The 17,199-nt window shown below is 42.4% G+C and overlaps 1 protein-coding gene across 4 annotated transcripts in view; it reads right to left on the bottom strand.

The window, feature by feature from the left end:
• The window catches only part of FRMPD4 (FERM and PDZ domain containing 4), a 556,687-nt gene that overhangs the window by 199,615 nt on the left and 339,873 nt on the right, over positions 1-17,199 (bottom strand). The gene's annotated exons all lie outside the window — the stretch shown is intronic.

The raw sequence follows: 17,199 nt of genomic DNA on the forward strand, positions 1-17,199 counted from the left end.
GGCCCTCCCAAGAGCAAGAAGAGAGGTGAAGTAATTGCACGTGACAAGCCACTGGGACAGGCAGGGCGGCACAGTCACTATCTCCAACCAGGGGCCAAAGCCCACGTTCTGGAGCGTGGCTGGGTCCTGGCCACTCCTCTCCACCAAGGACCTACAGAACTTCCACCGTCTGCTCAACAACACTGAAAATTGCTTCAGAGCAAAATCACAAGAGGAAATACCAAGTGCCGTTTTTGGATCAACCAACATCCTTCACTGTTTGGTCTACCCACACCACGTGAATTTCTGGACGGCCTTGGAGATCTTCCAGGCACTTGCAGATTGCAAACTGGGGTCCAAACGACGTGGTGGGGGTTGGGGAAGCAGGGCTCACATTTCGGGGGCCTCGTGCTCAGCATCTGAGTAGAGCACCAGGGAGCCTCTGACAGGGCCCCAGGGACCACACGCACAAGGTGTACAACTCCGTGTGGGCAGCCGTCCAAAGCCAGCAGCACACCCCCCCTCCGTAGCAAGCATCCAAGGACAGGGTGTCACCATTTCTGAAAGGAGGCACCTCTGAATCGCCCAGAACACAGGGCAACTCACCCCCACCTCACAGCCAATGCACACAACTGATCAGAACCCAACCCTTCCCGGCGGGTGAAACAAGCCCATTTCCAGTACGACTTCTAGACGGGAAGGATCTCACAACATTTAAACCACCTCTGCTGCTGTTTTTTAAACTTCCTTGCAGGTTTCCCACATCCTTCATGAAGTGTGGTGAGCAAAGGTCACAAATCTAAAGCAGGGCTGGCGGATTTAAAATCCCACCACAGGAGCCTTTCTTGCCCCTAGACTATTAAAATACAAGACAAGGGCAACAGTTTCTGTTCCTCTTCTTCGCACGAAAGTCAGCAGAGGCAGTTTCCTCTGGAGGTTTTATAAGAATGGGCTGCTTCCCTACAGTTGGAGAACCCATGAATTTGCCATCCTGTGGAAAAAAAAAAATAAACACCAATTTCTCCCAAGCAGTAGAGAATACATGTGGAGAGCTTCCTAAGACTGGACCAAGGACACAAGCCCTTAGGCAAGTGAACAGAGCGTGTCCTGCTATTAAAAAGTGTTCCAAAAGCAACAGTACGGTAAGAAGTAACACAAGGAATACTTGAGCAAAAGACTATTTATGTAGAGAATGCAACTATTTACACTAGATGACTAAATGAGGGCTTGCATCAGAACGTTAATCATTACCAGAGAGGGCTACCTTACTGAAAACAGACTCTCTCTTCTTTTCAGTATTTCTCTCTTTCATCGGCCACAGCCACCAATGTCTAAATCACTAAAAGAAAGACACAGGCTTCCTAATGTAACTGCCATGTAAAATATGGTATCAGTAGGCCTGAATTTTGTTATAAAGTACATTCTGTCCTGTACAGTATGTTCTGAAAGCAGAAAACAGCACTTCATGATGATGTTTTCCAGTGAAGACTTTTGTCATGAAACACCCAGTGAAGTGCAAATACTAGACATGTTTACAAATGATAATTTAATACTTCCCTTCCAGGACATTGTTTGATATAAAAAACTGAATAATTAAAATCAGTTATGTCTATATGTCTGTTAATGTGTTGTCATATGTGGGTTGGAAAGGAATTAATGCAATTTAGCAAATTAAAATGCTCAAAGAACAAAAAAATAACACCTAAATATCTAAACCTAAGAGTCTTAAGAGTCAAGGACAAGGGTCATAACTATGGAAGGATTTGGTTCCTGCTTCTATGAGTGGGATTGCTGGAGGTCCACCCAACAATATGTGGCCATATAAGCTGATTGTTTGGTCTCCCTTTTTCTAGGCACCTCCGTTCCTGGCTCTACCCTCTGTGTCTTCACCAAACCCTCTAAATTGGCCCATCCCAGAACTACTGGGAGACACAGTCTTTAACACCAGGAATATAAGAGTTCGTATCTTACAGAGCGTAGATGGGGCCAGTGCTTGTAAAAGTAGAGATCACTTAACTGATGGGTACCAGAGGCCTCTCTGATTCAGATTTCTACCTCTGCTGACAAGAGTTCTGTGCCCAACTCCTCATGTTTGGAAAAAATGCTGACTCTGGGTCCCAGTGTGAGATGCGTACCCTTTATATCCCGCAATCTCCCAAAGAGTCCATTCCGAGTTCCTAGGCAGTCTTCCCGAGCACTGACACCTTTGGTATTTCTCCTCTTTGAAGGAGGTCTTACTTTTCTTTTTTCTTTTTTTAAAAGATTTATTTATTTATTTATTTACTTGACAGACAGAGATCACAAGTAGGCAGAGGCAGATGGCGGGGGTGGGGGGAAGCAGGCTCCCTGCTGAGCAGAGAGCCTGATGCGGGGCTCCATCCTAGGACCCTGAGATCATGACCTGAGCCGAAGGCAGAGGCTTTAACCCACTGAGCCACCCAGGCGCCCCAGGTCTTACTTTTGTCGTCCAAGTTCCTATTAGCCTCTGAGTTGCTCTGACCACTTCCATGGAGAACAAAGACTATTCTGTAAGTAGGAACCTGCAGTGCTGCTCAGGAGCCAGCAGGACTGAGGATGGTAAGCAGGCTGGCACCACTGAAATCATTTCTAGAATGTTCTCCAGCATAGGGTTGCCAGATTTGCCAAATGTAAATATAGCACATCAAGTTCAATGTGAATTTCGTATAAACAACTTTTTTTTTTTTTTTTTTTGCATCAGAAGATATCACATAATATTCGGGCATTACATATACTAAAAAAGGCATTCATCATTTATATGAATTTCAAATTGGACAAGACATCCTGTGTTTTATTTGCAAACTCAACATTAGCACCTTAAATAATTGAATACTCAGATTCTCTTCCACAATCAAAAAAGGCAGCTTTTCTACAGAACTAAAATATCATAGCCCAGAATTCTTAAGACTTACCCTCACCTAATCGTGGGACCAAATACTACTCTCACAGAGTCTGTGATGTGATAAGAAGCACCCTCAGCTCCCGGACTAGCTTCAAACCAAAGTATACCCTCCAAACACGTCTGTGGGAATAACAGGGGGATTACAAGCAGTCATGAGCTAGGCGTTGATCTATTTCTCAAATTTAGCTTGCAAGAATCACCTCACATTGTTCGATAACTATAAAGATAACTAGATCCTAGAAATTATGATTTAGCAGGTCTGGCTTAGAACTAGGAATCTATGAGTGAGAGAATGAGGGTGTGTGCTGAAACCAGCAAGTCACATAATTCTCTTTGAACAGGATTTCTAGATTTACCAGTCCAAATGAAACAAAAGAAAACAAGAATGCCCATGTCAACTGAATTTCCAATACAGGTGAATAATTTTTAGTGTAAGGATGACCCAGACAATATTGGGAAATACTGATTTTAAAAAACCATCGCGATTCAACCGAACATCCTATATTTTATACAGGAGCCATGGGGTTTGGAGAATATTAGTCCATGGTCGTGTGGCAACCCAACAGCATTAGAATCTACTGGGTTGTTGCTATGACGTGAAATCTGCATTTTATCAAGATCCCCAAGGGATTCCCAAATGCATTCAAGTTTTCTAACCACAGCCCAAATGGGTGATTCCCAACGTGAAGCCTTGCAGCAGGTTGGAAACATGTGATGAAACTTGTTAAGTCCACCTGCCTGGGATGGAGGCCAAGCCACTGGAGTCCTATTCCTGGAGGGTGAAGCCTAGGCATTGGTATTTGACCCCAAGATGGCCACCCACTGGTCAAAGTCATTTTATATTTGTTTTTGAGCTGATTGAATCACAGCAGCATGGTGTGGCGCTCAAGAGCCTGTTCTCTAAGCATGGCCCTGGGGACAGCAGGGGCGCCACCAAGGCGTACGTATTACCCCAGACCTACCAAAACACAAAACACTCAGGTGACAGGGCTGACCAAGCAATTTCTGTTTAAAAGGCCTGCAGCCAAGGCTGGGGCCCACTCAACTTTGCTAACCACTGAGAATCAGACTCGCTTTAATCCAAGCTCTGCCGTTTCTTTTCCACAATCTTCAACAAGTTCCTCAACCTCTAACCCCCTTGGTCCCAGCTACTCCTCTATAAACGTTGCTAAGAGGACCAGGGCCTCGGAACAATATTAAATTAGTTCTGGAGGTCATTTCATACCATCTGTGCTAAAAAGTCTCTGCTAAATAAATCTCAGCTGAACGCGGGAGACAATAAGGCATCTGGGGGTAAGGCAGGAATAGGTGTCTCTACTCGTTCTCAAAGTGTTAGAAGTGTTAGAAGGGTGAATGTCTCGGGCCTCTCTATTCCTTTCCCGACGGGCAAGGGCAGGGTGAAAGGGGGCTGAATCAAGCCAGGTTATACCTTCTTCCCAGGTCACAAGTTGAGTTCAGCTGTTCCGAAGGCAGAGGAAAACATCAGAAAATTGGGCCCGGGAACCAGTAACCCCAGCTGTGTGTGTGATCCCCGGTAGAGAGGCCAGTTTCCACGGTTCCCAGGCCCCACCTTGAGACTGCCTGCGACCACAGGTTCCGTCACTGCAGCCCGAAATCACGGTCGTGCGAACTACTTTCAAACACTTAGCTCAGCCTTCAAAATAGCGACCTACATTGCCAGGGCTATTTCAGTCATTCCAGAAATTCCCGGCCGCTTGACTGAACTGCTTTGCAATGCTGTGCTTTCTCACATCTATTGTTTGCAACAGCTCGAAGAGGGCCTGAACAGAAAAGATCTTCAGACACTAGATGAAGGGAGAGCAGCCTGGAAGTGGAGGGGTAGAGCTGCGGCACTAGCCGCCCTGGGACCCAAGGTGGAAGCCACGCCCCATTTCCACCCGTGGGCCCGCCTCTAAGTCCCGGACCCAATCCGGAGGCCAATCTACCCGGGAGAAGGCGGGCTCTTAGAAACCAGGGGCAGGCCAGTACAGTGACCTGGGGGGCTAAAAACACAACTCAGGAGGAGAGAAGGGGATTATCCCCGGGTGAAGGACAGGTCTGGTTCCACAATCCTGAACAAACACATTCAAATGCTGTCCCAAACGAGCTTTGTGACCCCAAATTCTAAATGCGCCCTACTTAATTTTCATCACCTGTAAGAATGACTTAGTCTGTCTAAATGGTTCTCACCTGCGGGGTGGAGGGTGGGGGTTGCTACCAGGAAGACACTGGTTTTGGAGACCAGTGAGGTGGTCCCAAACAGGGAGAGGGGAGACACTTCAGGCACTTAGTGGGTACAAGGCATGGATGCTGCCACACATCCCCTGGGACACAAGTCACCCCCAACACAGAGACAGAATGACATCAGTGCCCCTGCTCAGCACCTAAAGCTGCCCCGAGAAAGAAACAGAAGGAAGAATAGATAGTTCCGACCACTTTCCTTGATGAGACTTGGGGCTTAAAACATTTTGGTTGAAAACAAACACACAAGACACCCCGCAATTTCACAAAGTTTCCACTGAAACCTGAATTCGGATAAGCAGAATCGATCTTTCCATAACGATGCAAAAGTTTGAAACCCAGGTTTGCCACTGAAACCTTCAAACTTTACCCAAATGATTTGGGTAAATCATTTGGCCTCGCAAAGTTTTAGTCCTATGGGTAAAAATAAAAACACCAACATCCGCTCTCAGGGATGTTCTGCAGATAAATAATACGTGCCAAGAACCAAGGTCCAGTGTTTGACTCACTGAGAACAGTCTCATCAAATGCTCTTGTGTTAGAAGTGGTTATCATCGTAATGAAGATAATTTTAGTATTTGACCTCATAGATTAAACACCACTTCCACATACAGAATTTCTTTTGGTCAAAGTCAGCTTCATCATGGAACAAAATGCCTGCTAAAGCATTCATTGTTTTGTTTTAAATATTTAGAAATGGAACTCAGAGAGAAAGTATAATTTACCCCTTAGCTAATGGAGGTACCATATTGGCCTCACTGGAGGGAAACAAGGGCAGCCATGGACTTGGACTAGAGACCACATGTTGTGGCAGGCACTGTGTGGTTCATGGATTGTACTAGGGATGGAAATGGTGGGGAAGAAGTTACAGCCTCTGAAAAATCTCCCCATGCACACATCCTACTGCTGCGACACAGCTAGTTAGGAGAATGTCCAAAACAAATCCACAGCCTCCGACTCTAAATTCCTCTTACTTACACAGCATCATGCTGAAGTGTGACTTCAACATATAGGTTTATTTAGATACCTGATAATATTTTGGACGACTAACCAGAATTAACGTGCATCATTTGAAAACTGGTCCTGAGAAAGGAGCTCTTATATGCATTTCAGATATGGTAGAACCTAAGCCACGTCTCTTCAGTTGCTCATCTCGGACATACAATGCCCTTACAAATCCAACCAAATCCAATTCTTCCCCAGAATTTGTCCATCCTTATCTCTTTGGACTCACAGAGATTATTTTCAGAATACCCCAAGGTTATATAGTGTTACAGATGATGCTACAAAATGTAAAACATGTTCTCATTTGCATTGCTCTAAGTGGTGACAGGATTACGGTATCCAAAATTCTGCAAGAATGCTTAAGGTCACACAATATACAAGCGGGTGATATATAAAGTATCTGGTAGGTTGAATGGCCTTTTGGTTTAAGGTAAAGGAATTAGAGAGGGATTGAGACAAATACATAAAGAATGCTTTCAAGGGCACCTGGGTGGCTCAGTGGTTGAAGCATCTTGATTTCGGCTCAGGGTCCTGGGATCAGTTCCCAGGTCATGCTCCTGACTCAGTGAGGAGTTTTCTTGAGATTCTTTCTCTCCCTCTTCTTTGTCCGTCAACCCCACTAGTGTGTTCTCTCTCAATCTCTCTATAAAATAAATCAATAAATCTTAAATAAAACAAAACATAAAGGAATGTTCTGGATGAATTCAAAAAGCTCCATGATTAGTGGCAGTCTTGTTTCTATGATGACCGCCTCGCTGAGCCTCAACTGGATGAGAAGAGTTCCGTTGCTACAAAGTTTCGGGTCTCCAGGGATCAGGGAGGAATTGACTGGCTAAGTCTTTTGGCTCCAGTAAAATCATGCTATTGACACAAAGACACATCTTGAATCAGCTGCATTGTGTTGTCTCAGAATATAACTCTCTGCCTTCAATTCAGCTGTAGTCACAGTATGTCAATCTCACTCACGAAGCAACAGCTTTCTAGCCAACTACCCTTTATTAGACACATCAAGGTCAAGTGCATGTGCAGAAAGCTCGATTGGAGAGAAGAATAATATCAAAGCCATAGACAGAAGTAAAAATCATCCAACCAATTATTTATAAGATTTCACTTCTCTTTTAACAGGAAATACAAAAAGTACAGTAAAAAGGGAATCGCAGTTAGTTAAAAAACTCATTTGAATATTACTGACATACTGCACAAATGCAAACGGTATATACATTCCAAAGTCATTAGACTCAAACAAAAATGTATTATTAATCAAGAGTTTAAAAAGACATCTGGGGGCACCTGGGTGGCTCAGTGGGTTAAGCCTCTGCCTTCGGCTCAGGTCATGATCCCAGGGTCCTGGGATCGAGCCCCACATCAGGCTCTCTGCTCAGTGGGGAGCCTGCTCCCCCCACCCTCTGCCTACCTCTCTGCCTACTTGTGATCTCTCTGTGTGTGTGTGTGTGTGTGTGTTAAATAAATAAATAAAATCTTTAAAATAAAAAGATATCTGGGTATAATTTTAATAACCAAATTGAAAGATTTTTCTGGCTGCCGTTATTTGCTTCCCATACCAAGAGTCCTGAAACGTACACAGTGCTGGCCATTAGTGATGGTTGAAGTTTTGCTTTAAACTGAACTTTTGTTTTTTGCAAAGTACATTTGTATGTATTAGCTGGCTGAACTCTCTAATTCTCTGAATGGAGAAGGACAATTATGATTAGCCCTGTAGTATACAAAATAAAATAAGAGACTAGACACAGTAGCCAAGGATTCCCAGAAAGGCAATACAGAGCTCTACATCCGAACATTCACCCAACCAAGGGTGCATCCACCTTAGCTGGAAAGCTGTTGAACTACTCCGGGGTTCAGAGTCCTGTCTCCCAGGTAACCACATGATGTCAACTTGGTATGCTAAGCTGGGCACACACCTGTGACAAGGATCTTCTTCACCCTTATACTCTATTATTTGCAATAGTATCTAGCACATAAGTGATAGTCAGTGTGAATTGAATTAATAAAGGAAACCAAGGTACAAGATGCTAGTCACCCAGAATCATGGGCATTAAAACTGTGGCTTCCTGCCTCTGGACATTTAACAGTCTGTGAGAGGAAGAGAGCGAGATAATGAGATTAATAAATGCTATTCGGCAGGAACCATTCTAGGAACTTTCACAGGTTATTTCTTTTTAAATCTCATGACAGGTGAAAAGGGGAGCCTGGTTGCCACCGTGATGGCTAATCCAACAATGGATACCATTCAGCCAAAACCCCAAATGGTACCTAAGACTGACTGCTGTAAGATTTACAATTCAATGAGCAAAACTGGTAACAAGAGGAGTGACGGCAGCATGACTGACGATGTAAAAGGAAAAGGCTATGTGCACAGGCATAACAAAGCTGTATGAGGGAGGGATCCAAAGTCACTGTCCATCAGTTGTGGGATCGAGGTGGGGTTTTTTTTGGGGGGTGGGGGTGGTTTTCAGTGTGATTTTTGTCTTTCCTTATATCCTATGAGAAAAATGTATTACTTTTGTAAATAAAATTTTATTTTAAACAGAAGAAACGGATAGGATTCCGTATGGATTTCTGGTGATTCACTGGAGAAATTGTCCAAAGGCTGTACTGAAAATCTGAAAACAAGGTTTCAAAGAGGCTGTAAGGAAATGCGCGTGATAATGTACTGTTCAGAGTTCATTTCAACAGTCCCCTATAGAGAACAATCTAGCAGTTTCTATCCAAATGGCAAATGTGGATACCCTTTGAGACCCAGTTGGTATGAGATGGATTAAATAAACTACAACACAAACACGCAGTAAGATAACAGGCACCTATAAAAAAGGACTGCAGATCTGCTTTGTTTACAGATTTATGAAGACCCTAAAGTGAAAAAAAAAAAAACCCACACATGATAAAGAAATGTGGACAGCCATCTACCATTTCATGAATATCAGGAAGTAAAAAACTCCACAAAAGACAAACCCATAGAATCTAGATTTAGACAGAGCAACGACATTGAACATTGGATCGAAAACTTAGCCGGTTCTTTTTCCTTCCCGAAACATCAGCATTATCTTCTGAAAGCTAAGGCTAATACAAACCAGCTTGCCAGGACTATTGTGAGGAGTGCAATGATTAATTGTAAAAATGAAATACTATCGTTATAGCTTGTACATAGTAATGCAAAAACTAGTATTGATCGAGTACACAGTCAGTAGATGCCACAGGCTGTCCAAGGGGTGGCAATGCATCAGTGAACAAAAGAGATGCTGAAAATAAGACTCATGAACACAGGAAATAAACACCCCCATCATCTGAACCACCCCCCCCTTTTTTTTGGTAACCTAGCATCACACTCACTTTACACAAGCTTCTAATGCGATGGCCTCTGGCTAAAACACATTTCTTCCTCCATTCCAAACCCTCCTACCTCTACATAACTGTAAAACTTGACCCATGCTCCAAAACTCATTGCAAATGCGACAACGTGCTTAAAGGAGTCCCTGAACAGCCCTACTCTAAAATGATTACCTCACTTGCCCATAATGTTTGGAAATGACAGATTGCACTATGGAGGTAGCATCTACGTTATGTAATTAACAATAACTCTGTGAGGATGTGTCTTCCTAGATTATAAGATCCTGAGAGTTCATACAATTAAAAAAAATCAAATATTTGCATGTTCATATACTTAGGGCAGCTTGAAATCGGCTCATCTGCCTTGCCGCCTTGAATGGGAATTATCTCTTGTTTATCTGTTATACTGCAGAGCCAGTTCTGACTTTCAGAAGGTCGGGGGGTGAATCTCCTTCATCTTTCTATCCCTGGAATTCACACAGTACTTGGCAATGATAGCTGCGTGATACGTACTGTGTGTTCAATGAGCTGATACAGAAACTGTCTTGCTATGGTTGGTTTAGTAAGGGCCTCGAAATTGTACAGAAATGGGAATTTTAGCTATTGCTTTTGGAGGGGAGATCTAAACACATGAAAACAGGAACCTAACTTCTTCAAATTGCCTTCTATTGTTGAATGGCCAGGTAGATGTATCTGTGCTTGATGAGAACGTACAGACAGGGGATTCATGGAACTCCTAGGCCAACAGTGCTCACCTCTCTGATCAGCAATAGGCACCAAGCCCAGGATCCAAATCCACGACCTCTCCTTACACGAGTATTCAGTGCATAAACTGGCACATGGAAACCATTTTATAACAGGATTTCTTGAAATAAATGAATGAATGAATAGCAGTCAACTCTGTAGCATCCTCCAAAATGAGCACAGTGATGGTGCCTGCTTGGGTCCAGGATTACAAGCAATGGACGCTACAGCCAGGAAGAGAACGCCATATAATCAACAGCATCCTCCTACCTTGGGATTCTGGAAAGACTCATGTTTTCTTATAAAGACAACATTGCAACTCAGAGGACCCAAAGGGATTAAATATAAACTTAATGATGTTAAATTATCAAGCCTGGATGAGTTTCATTGATATAAGCTTGTTTCTTGATCTTTATCAGATCAAGAATCCTGAGGTAGGAAATGGCTCTTCATTGGTGGTGAGCTCATAGCCACAACAATGACTATATCCCTGACTGACCATGCTGAGAAAGTTCAATCACACAGAAAAGTTGGAAGAGTACACCAACCATCCATTTGGCAATCTTCTAGAACAGTGGTTCTCAACGAGAGATGATTTTGCCCCCCAGTGGACATTTGACAACATCTAGAGACATTTTTGTCACAACAGCTGGGGGTGGTGGAATGCTACTGGCATCTAGTGGGTAGAGACCGTGGATGCTGTTAGAGTTCCCAGGACAGGCCCACAGCAAAGAACAACTGGATCCCAAATGGCAGTAGTGTGGAGGCTGAGAGACACTGACCAAGGTTTACCAATGATTTCTAGTTGTCGACGTTTTCCAATTTCTTCTCTCTCTCTTTCCGAATTTGAAGTATCTATTTCAATCATCTGATACATACTAATAGCTGTTATGTTCTAAGGGACATGAGGACACTTTCTCCGAAAATTGTACAGAATCTATCACTCAAGAAAAAAAAACATACTCCTATATAATCACAATACCATATCAGAGTAAAATTTAATATTTATACAATATTGCATAGAATCCATATCTAAATTTCCCCCAAGGATACAACTACTTTTAAGGGGTTTTTTTTTGGGTGTGATTCAGTATCCAAACAAGCTCTATGTGCCTTGCATTTAGTCATGCTGTCTCTTTATTAAACACTCATTTAAGGAGGCAAAGTAATCATAAAAATGAGGCAAGGAAGTATGATGCCACCTCAACCCCACCCCCAAGACACAATGATGACCAATATTTGTAAATGACACGACAGACTCTATATGGGACTCCTAGGGTTCGCAAAGTGCCTAGCAATTCTAGTTGCCCAGGGCTAACACACAAGTTGTTAGAAGCCATCCCGCAACACCCTGATACTAGTGGGAGTTTGGGACAAGGTAGAAAGGGCCCCAAAGAATCCTAAAATTTCTCAAAAGCAGAATTCAAGATGACAACATAATATATCAACTTGTGAACAAACAGAAGGCAAGACCACAAGTTTCCAATGATTTATAATGAGGAAACCGAACAGGTACCGGAGGCCCCGACATTTTGCAAGGCAAGAAAGGCATATAAAACAGAGAGGCAACAGCAGCCAGAAGAGGGGTCTGAAATCAAACAACTTTCTGCCTCAACAAGAAGGCCCTCACAGACCTCTTCATGTGCAACGACCCCAGTGCACGGCAAGAGCAGGCTGCCCCCATTTCCTGAGGAGCGCAGACACTTCCTTATCCCTCTTGTCCTTCCTCTTCCATTCAAGGATCTGAGGCGACAAAATAATCTCTCAGCAGGACAATGAAGAGTTTGGTTGACCTGATGACTTGGGGAGAGACTTGTCCATCTGGATTACCAGAAAATTCAGAGTGGAAACATGCGGCCCAAGATGAGCTAAACCTCTACACACAGAGGGAATTCCAGACAGTCAATGGCCATTCATGGTATCCACTCTTTTGTGCAAGGTTCTGGTCCCCTGTGTGTAAAATACAGCAACCTTATAATACGCAGTTCCTACTCTCTGGGTTATAAGGGAGAGTCTAAATAACTGTTTTCTGTTTCAGGCAGCTAGTGCCCTTATGACACTAAATTGATTCCCTCAATCATTTAAAACATTTCATTGCGGAATTTCAAGGCACTTGTTGTTTGGGACTGGCACTGTGATAAGCAGATAGGATGCCTGCCCTCTTGGAACTGATAACACTGCCAACCTAGACAAGCAGGAGAACATCTCACCCAACTTCCCCAGGGTACAAGCTCTGGATTGCTCCATGCTCACTAAACATTCAGTGAAACTTGGCAGGAAGGAGTGCCAGGCTAGGGAAGTCAATCATCAGGGGACAAGGAACTCTTCCTTATGCCCCTCGATTGGCCCACAGGACAACTATTTCACCCATACTGAACATTAAATAAAATTTTCCTCCTTCGTCTAAGGTTAGTCCTCTTCTCTCGCTTGTAATATGGAAGCTGAAAATGCTCTGAGGACCCACCAAATGCACTGTCATAGAACTTGACAGTGATGATAAAATAAATAAAACCCAACATCGACAAAATCTGCCAAATGGCCTAAGGTAATTTTCCAAGGTGTTGTTAAAAACGCTTCTGCAAAGATTCATCATTTTGAGAGGCCGATTCATATTCACATTTGACTTTTTAATAGATGACTCATAAGCTAATATCGCTACTCACCAAGCTTAGCCAAATCCAATTGGCTTCCCATTAAATGTCCTCATGAACTGTATATGAAAACTTCAAACATTTCCCAAGTTAGCTAGTGAAAGTTATATTTTCATTGTTGGTTGAGGATACCCCGTATCTTCATGTTTACGGATTATCATATAAAGTATTTGCTCTTAAAGACTGTAGTTTTCTTAACCTTCTTAGCCTCGCTTTAGGACTTTCAGCATGGTACGTTAAAAGTAGATCCATTAGCTAAGCAATCTCCCATTCCACTGAAGTTTTTCAAAAATATCTTGGTAAGGTAATAAAGTATTATTTAAAAATTATCCTCAGTTTGAAATAAAAAGGAAGAGATCACTAAAAAGAAGCAAGCAGAGAGACAATGGCAGGAACTGATAGGACAATATGTGTACCTTTTGTGAATTCAAAGTAAGAAAGACTATAAATGGAAGACCATTAGCCAGGAAGGCCAGAAATTTCTATACAGGTGATTGATGAGCAAACTTTCATGTAAAGAGACAGGTAACAAATATTTTCAGCTTTAAGGGTCAGATGGTAACTGGGTTAAAGGTAGAGAACTCTACCACTGCATCAATGTAGCCACACAATATGGAAACTAACAGAAAGGGCTGTATTCCAATAAAACTTTATTTAGAAAATAAAGACTTGACATTTGGCACACGGGCCAGTTTGCTGATCTTATAGTGACACTGTGGAAAAGTCATTTATACTTCCGTGCCTCACTCTTCTTATTCAAAAATAACAGTGCTGACCTACATGATATTTGAGGTTCCATTAAAATTCAAAATGTTCACCTTCAAAAACTAAATAGGTCTCTTTCTCAAAGGCCATAATCTTTAACAGAATTATAAGAGACCCAAGTAGACAAATTCTGCAAAACCTATTTTTCCACAGAGATACCAGTTTGACAGTCAAAAATAGTGAACAAGATTCCTATTTTTTTTATTTTGTTAATAGATTTATTTATTTGAGAGAGAGAGAGAGATTAGAAGTGGAGGGGCAGAGTGAGAGAGAGAAGGAGGCTCCCCGCTGAGCAGGAAGCCAGACAGAGGGCTGGATCCAAAGACTTGGCGATCATGCCCTGAGCCCAAGTCAGAGGCTTAATCCAATGGGCCACCCAGGTACCCCAAGGTTCTGATTTTAAACAGCATTTGAGCCAAGGATAAAAATATTACACTTCAATCCATCACATACCTGAATATTTATGGGGAGTTTAAAATCTCTGAACCATTTATCTTGTCTTATAAATAGGACCGCTATCTGGGTGAATAGTATTTCAAATAGGCAATATGTAGGCAGTCTAAAACCAAAATGAGAAAACTCACTCTAGTGGTTGCATTCCAGAATTCAAATAAAGATTCTTTTTGGCTTAAACAAACAGTATCACAAGCTGATTATTCTAGAGTTTTCAAATGTGAGGTTCGAAGGTGGTTTTAATACCAAATAGTATGATGTCTAATAATATAACCATGGCTCTATCCTCATTCATATATTCTAAACAACCAAAGGGCATTGATCTTACAAGCTACAATGAGTCTATTTTCAATCAAAAACATGCCTGACTTTGGTTTGCTATGTCCGAGTCTACTGGGGACTTCTTTATTTATGGTTGAATTATAATCCCTTAAGAACAGGTGTTTCTAGGACACCTGCTGACATCCTTAACAAGCTAAGACAGAATGTTACAGTCAGTATATCTAAGTACACTGACACACTAAAATGTGTTGTCTGGCTTCATTCCCCAGCGTTAGACTGCGTTTGCAATGTTGTTAATGGGTTATTTACAATATAAACAAAACACATCAACCTAGTGTTACTTTATTTTTATCTAACTCCAGGAAGATTTCTGATGGCTTTTCATTTAGAGTCATTTAATACAGAGATTCCGGGCTTTGTTCCTGCATTTACATAACTGTTGCCAGTCCCCATCACAACCCTGAATTCATCATGCATTTCCAAGGCTTCTCTTCATTTTTGAAACGATTAACATAAACGCAACAAATGGGCATGTGAGGCTAAGCGCAGAAAATTAAAATTATTTCATTAACACACCGCCTAGATAACAAAGGGGAATACATTATGTCACTAGATTTCTCGGTATCTGCTCACTGCCAAGGTCACTGAAAATGTATGAGAATCGAAAGCACAAAAGCCTCAGAGGAGATATAAACACATATATTTAAAAATACCTATCTACCCTCAGGGCCTCCCCTGCCACTTTTTGTTGCAAGGGGGGGGGCAGTTCTTTAAACAACTGGGAAGATCAAAGGGAGAAAATGTAAGCTAAGGATGAAGAGAGAACTTTCTGGTAATATTTTATTGACCTTACTCATATTTCTTTTGGTTCTGTACCTTCCAAATTGCTTCTAATAAGCACCACTGTATGGGGAGAACTGCGACAGAGGAAGATGATAGAACGCTGTCTTCAAAAAACCCACAATATAATAAAAAATAGAGAAAGGACAAGAAGATCCTGAGCATGGGCTTAAAAACCCAAGCAGGAGGTCACCAGAATGAACGTGGGGAAACCACAATGTGCTGGAAAGTCTCTGAGTCAACCTGAAACCCAGGGGAAAGGAAGGACATACACGTGTTGAAGAATTATCAGCATTTCCCTTCCTACCTTCATATTTTCACAACAGTTTGGATAACAATGATATTTATCATGAGTATTATAATAAAAACTCTCAAAGTTAAATGGTACCATTACTAAAAATAATCGGTTGCTTAGTTTCTCCCCATCTTTTCCAGTTTCCATTTGGCATTCATTCATGCTTTTCATTCCAACTGTTCCTAATATAGGTAAATTAACTCTGAACAGAGGGAAAGATCCAGAAATTCCAGGTTCCAGCTCAAGTGATGCACACAAGTAGACTCTGCTACCTTCTTATGTGCTGACATAGTTTCATTTTAGGAATCAAGACAAAAATCATCATGACAGGGGCGCCTGGGTGGCTCAGTGGGTTAAAGCCTCTGCCTTCGGCTCAGGTCATGATCCCAGGGTCCTGGGATCGAGCCCCGCATCGGGCTCTCTGCTCGGCAGGGAGCCTGCTTCCTCCTTCTCTCTCTCTGCCTGCCTCTCTGCCTACTTGTAATCTCTGCCTGTCAAATAAATAAATAAAATCTTTAAAAAAAAAATCATCATGACATTTCCCTAAGAGGTGTCATAGAGAAGAAAGGATATGAAACAGGGGAAAGGCTGTGAGCTCTGAATAGTGTTACATTATGGGGTATTCACTTCCACGGTAAGAAAGATATTTACTTACAAAGTGTGCCAACTTACAAATTATTGGACAGCGCTATATTGGAAGCAAGTGCGACAGGCTAAGTTTTTATCAGAAAAGTACCGAAAATTTGTCCTTTTTTCTTTTTTAAGATTTCATTCATTCGTTTGAGAGAGAGACAGAGAGAGCACAAGCGGGTCGGGGTGGGGGAGGCGGGGGGAGGGAGAGGCAGAGGGAGAGGGAGAAGCAGACTCCCCACTGAGCTGGGGCCCAATGTGGGGCTGAATTCCAGGACTCGAGATCATGATCTGAGCGGAGGGCACATACTCAGCCATCTGAGCCACCCAGGTGCCCAGAAAATCTGCTCTTCTGATAATGATAATATATACTACAACTGATAATATCTCTAGGAAAGATATTAGCAACTACATGATACATGCGTACATATTAGCCAAACATCTTATTAAAAGACAGGTTCAGATTCCTTCAGTGTGCCTTTGGTGCTCAGTTTCCAAAACGTCCCAGGTGGTGGTGACGGTGCCGGTCCACGGGAAGCAACTTGAGCAGCAGACTTAGATGTGTTTGGAAAACAGAAAGCAAACTATCACAGCTAGACTTGGAACTCCCAGTCAAATAGTTTCAAAGGTGTCTCTGAATCCATCCAGGCTGGCCTGGCAGGTATTTGGAAGGATAGAAGTCAATAGCTAGTCTTCCCCTGACACTGACCTTGGCAGACCCAGGATAACTGATTTGAATAAGGAAAAGAAAAGGAAACAAAAGTATGTCTTATGAATAATAGTGGCACTTCACGGTCATGGTTTTCTTACATTTAATATATGAGCATGGTGAGCATGCATTAAATGGAGCACTAAATCATTTCTGTTGGAAATTACAGAGCCTGATGTACATTCTGGATTCAAAGGATTCACTTACCTGGACAAGATTCTGGAGTAAGTGTCTAACTTAGAAGCTCTATCAGCATCCCCAACTATAGAGAAAGTACATAAGACGTGGCGGGGCCCTCAGCTTTGGCAGTTGCTTTGGTTCCTTAGCACAACAGGAATTC

Source organism: Neovison vison, chromosome X, assembly GCF_020171115.1.
Source record: "Neovison vison isolate M4711 chromosome X, ASM_NN_V1, whole genome shotgun sequence".
NCBI classification, from domain to species: Eukaryota; Metazoa; Chordata; class Mammalia; order Carnivora; family Mustelidae; genus Neogale; species Neogale vison.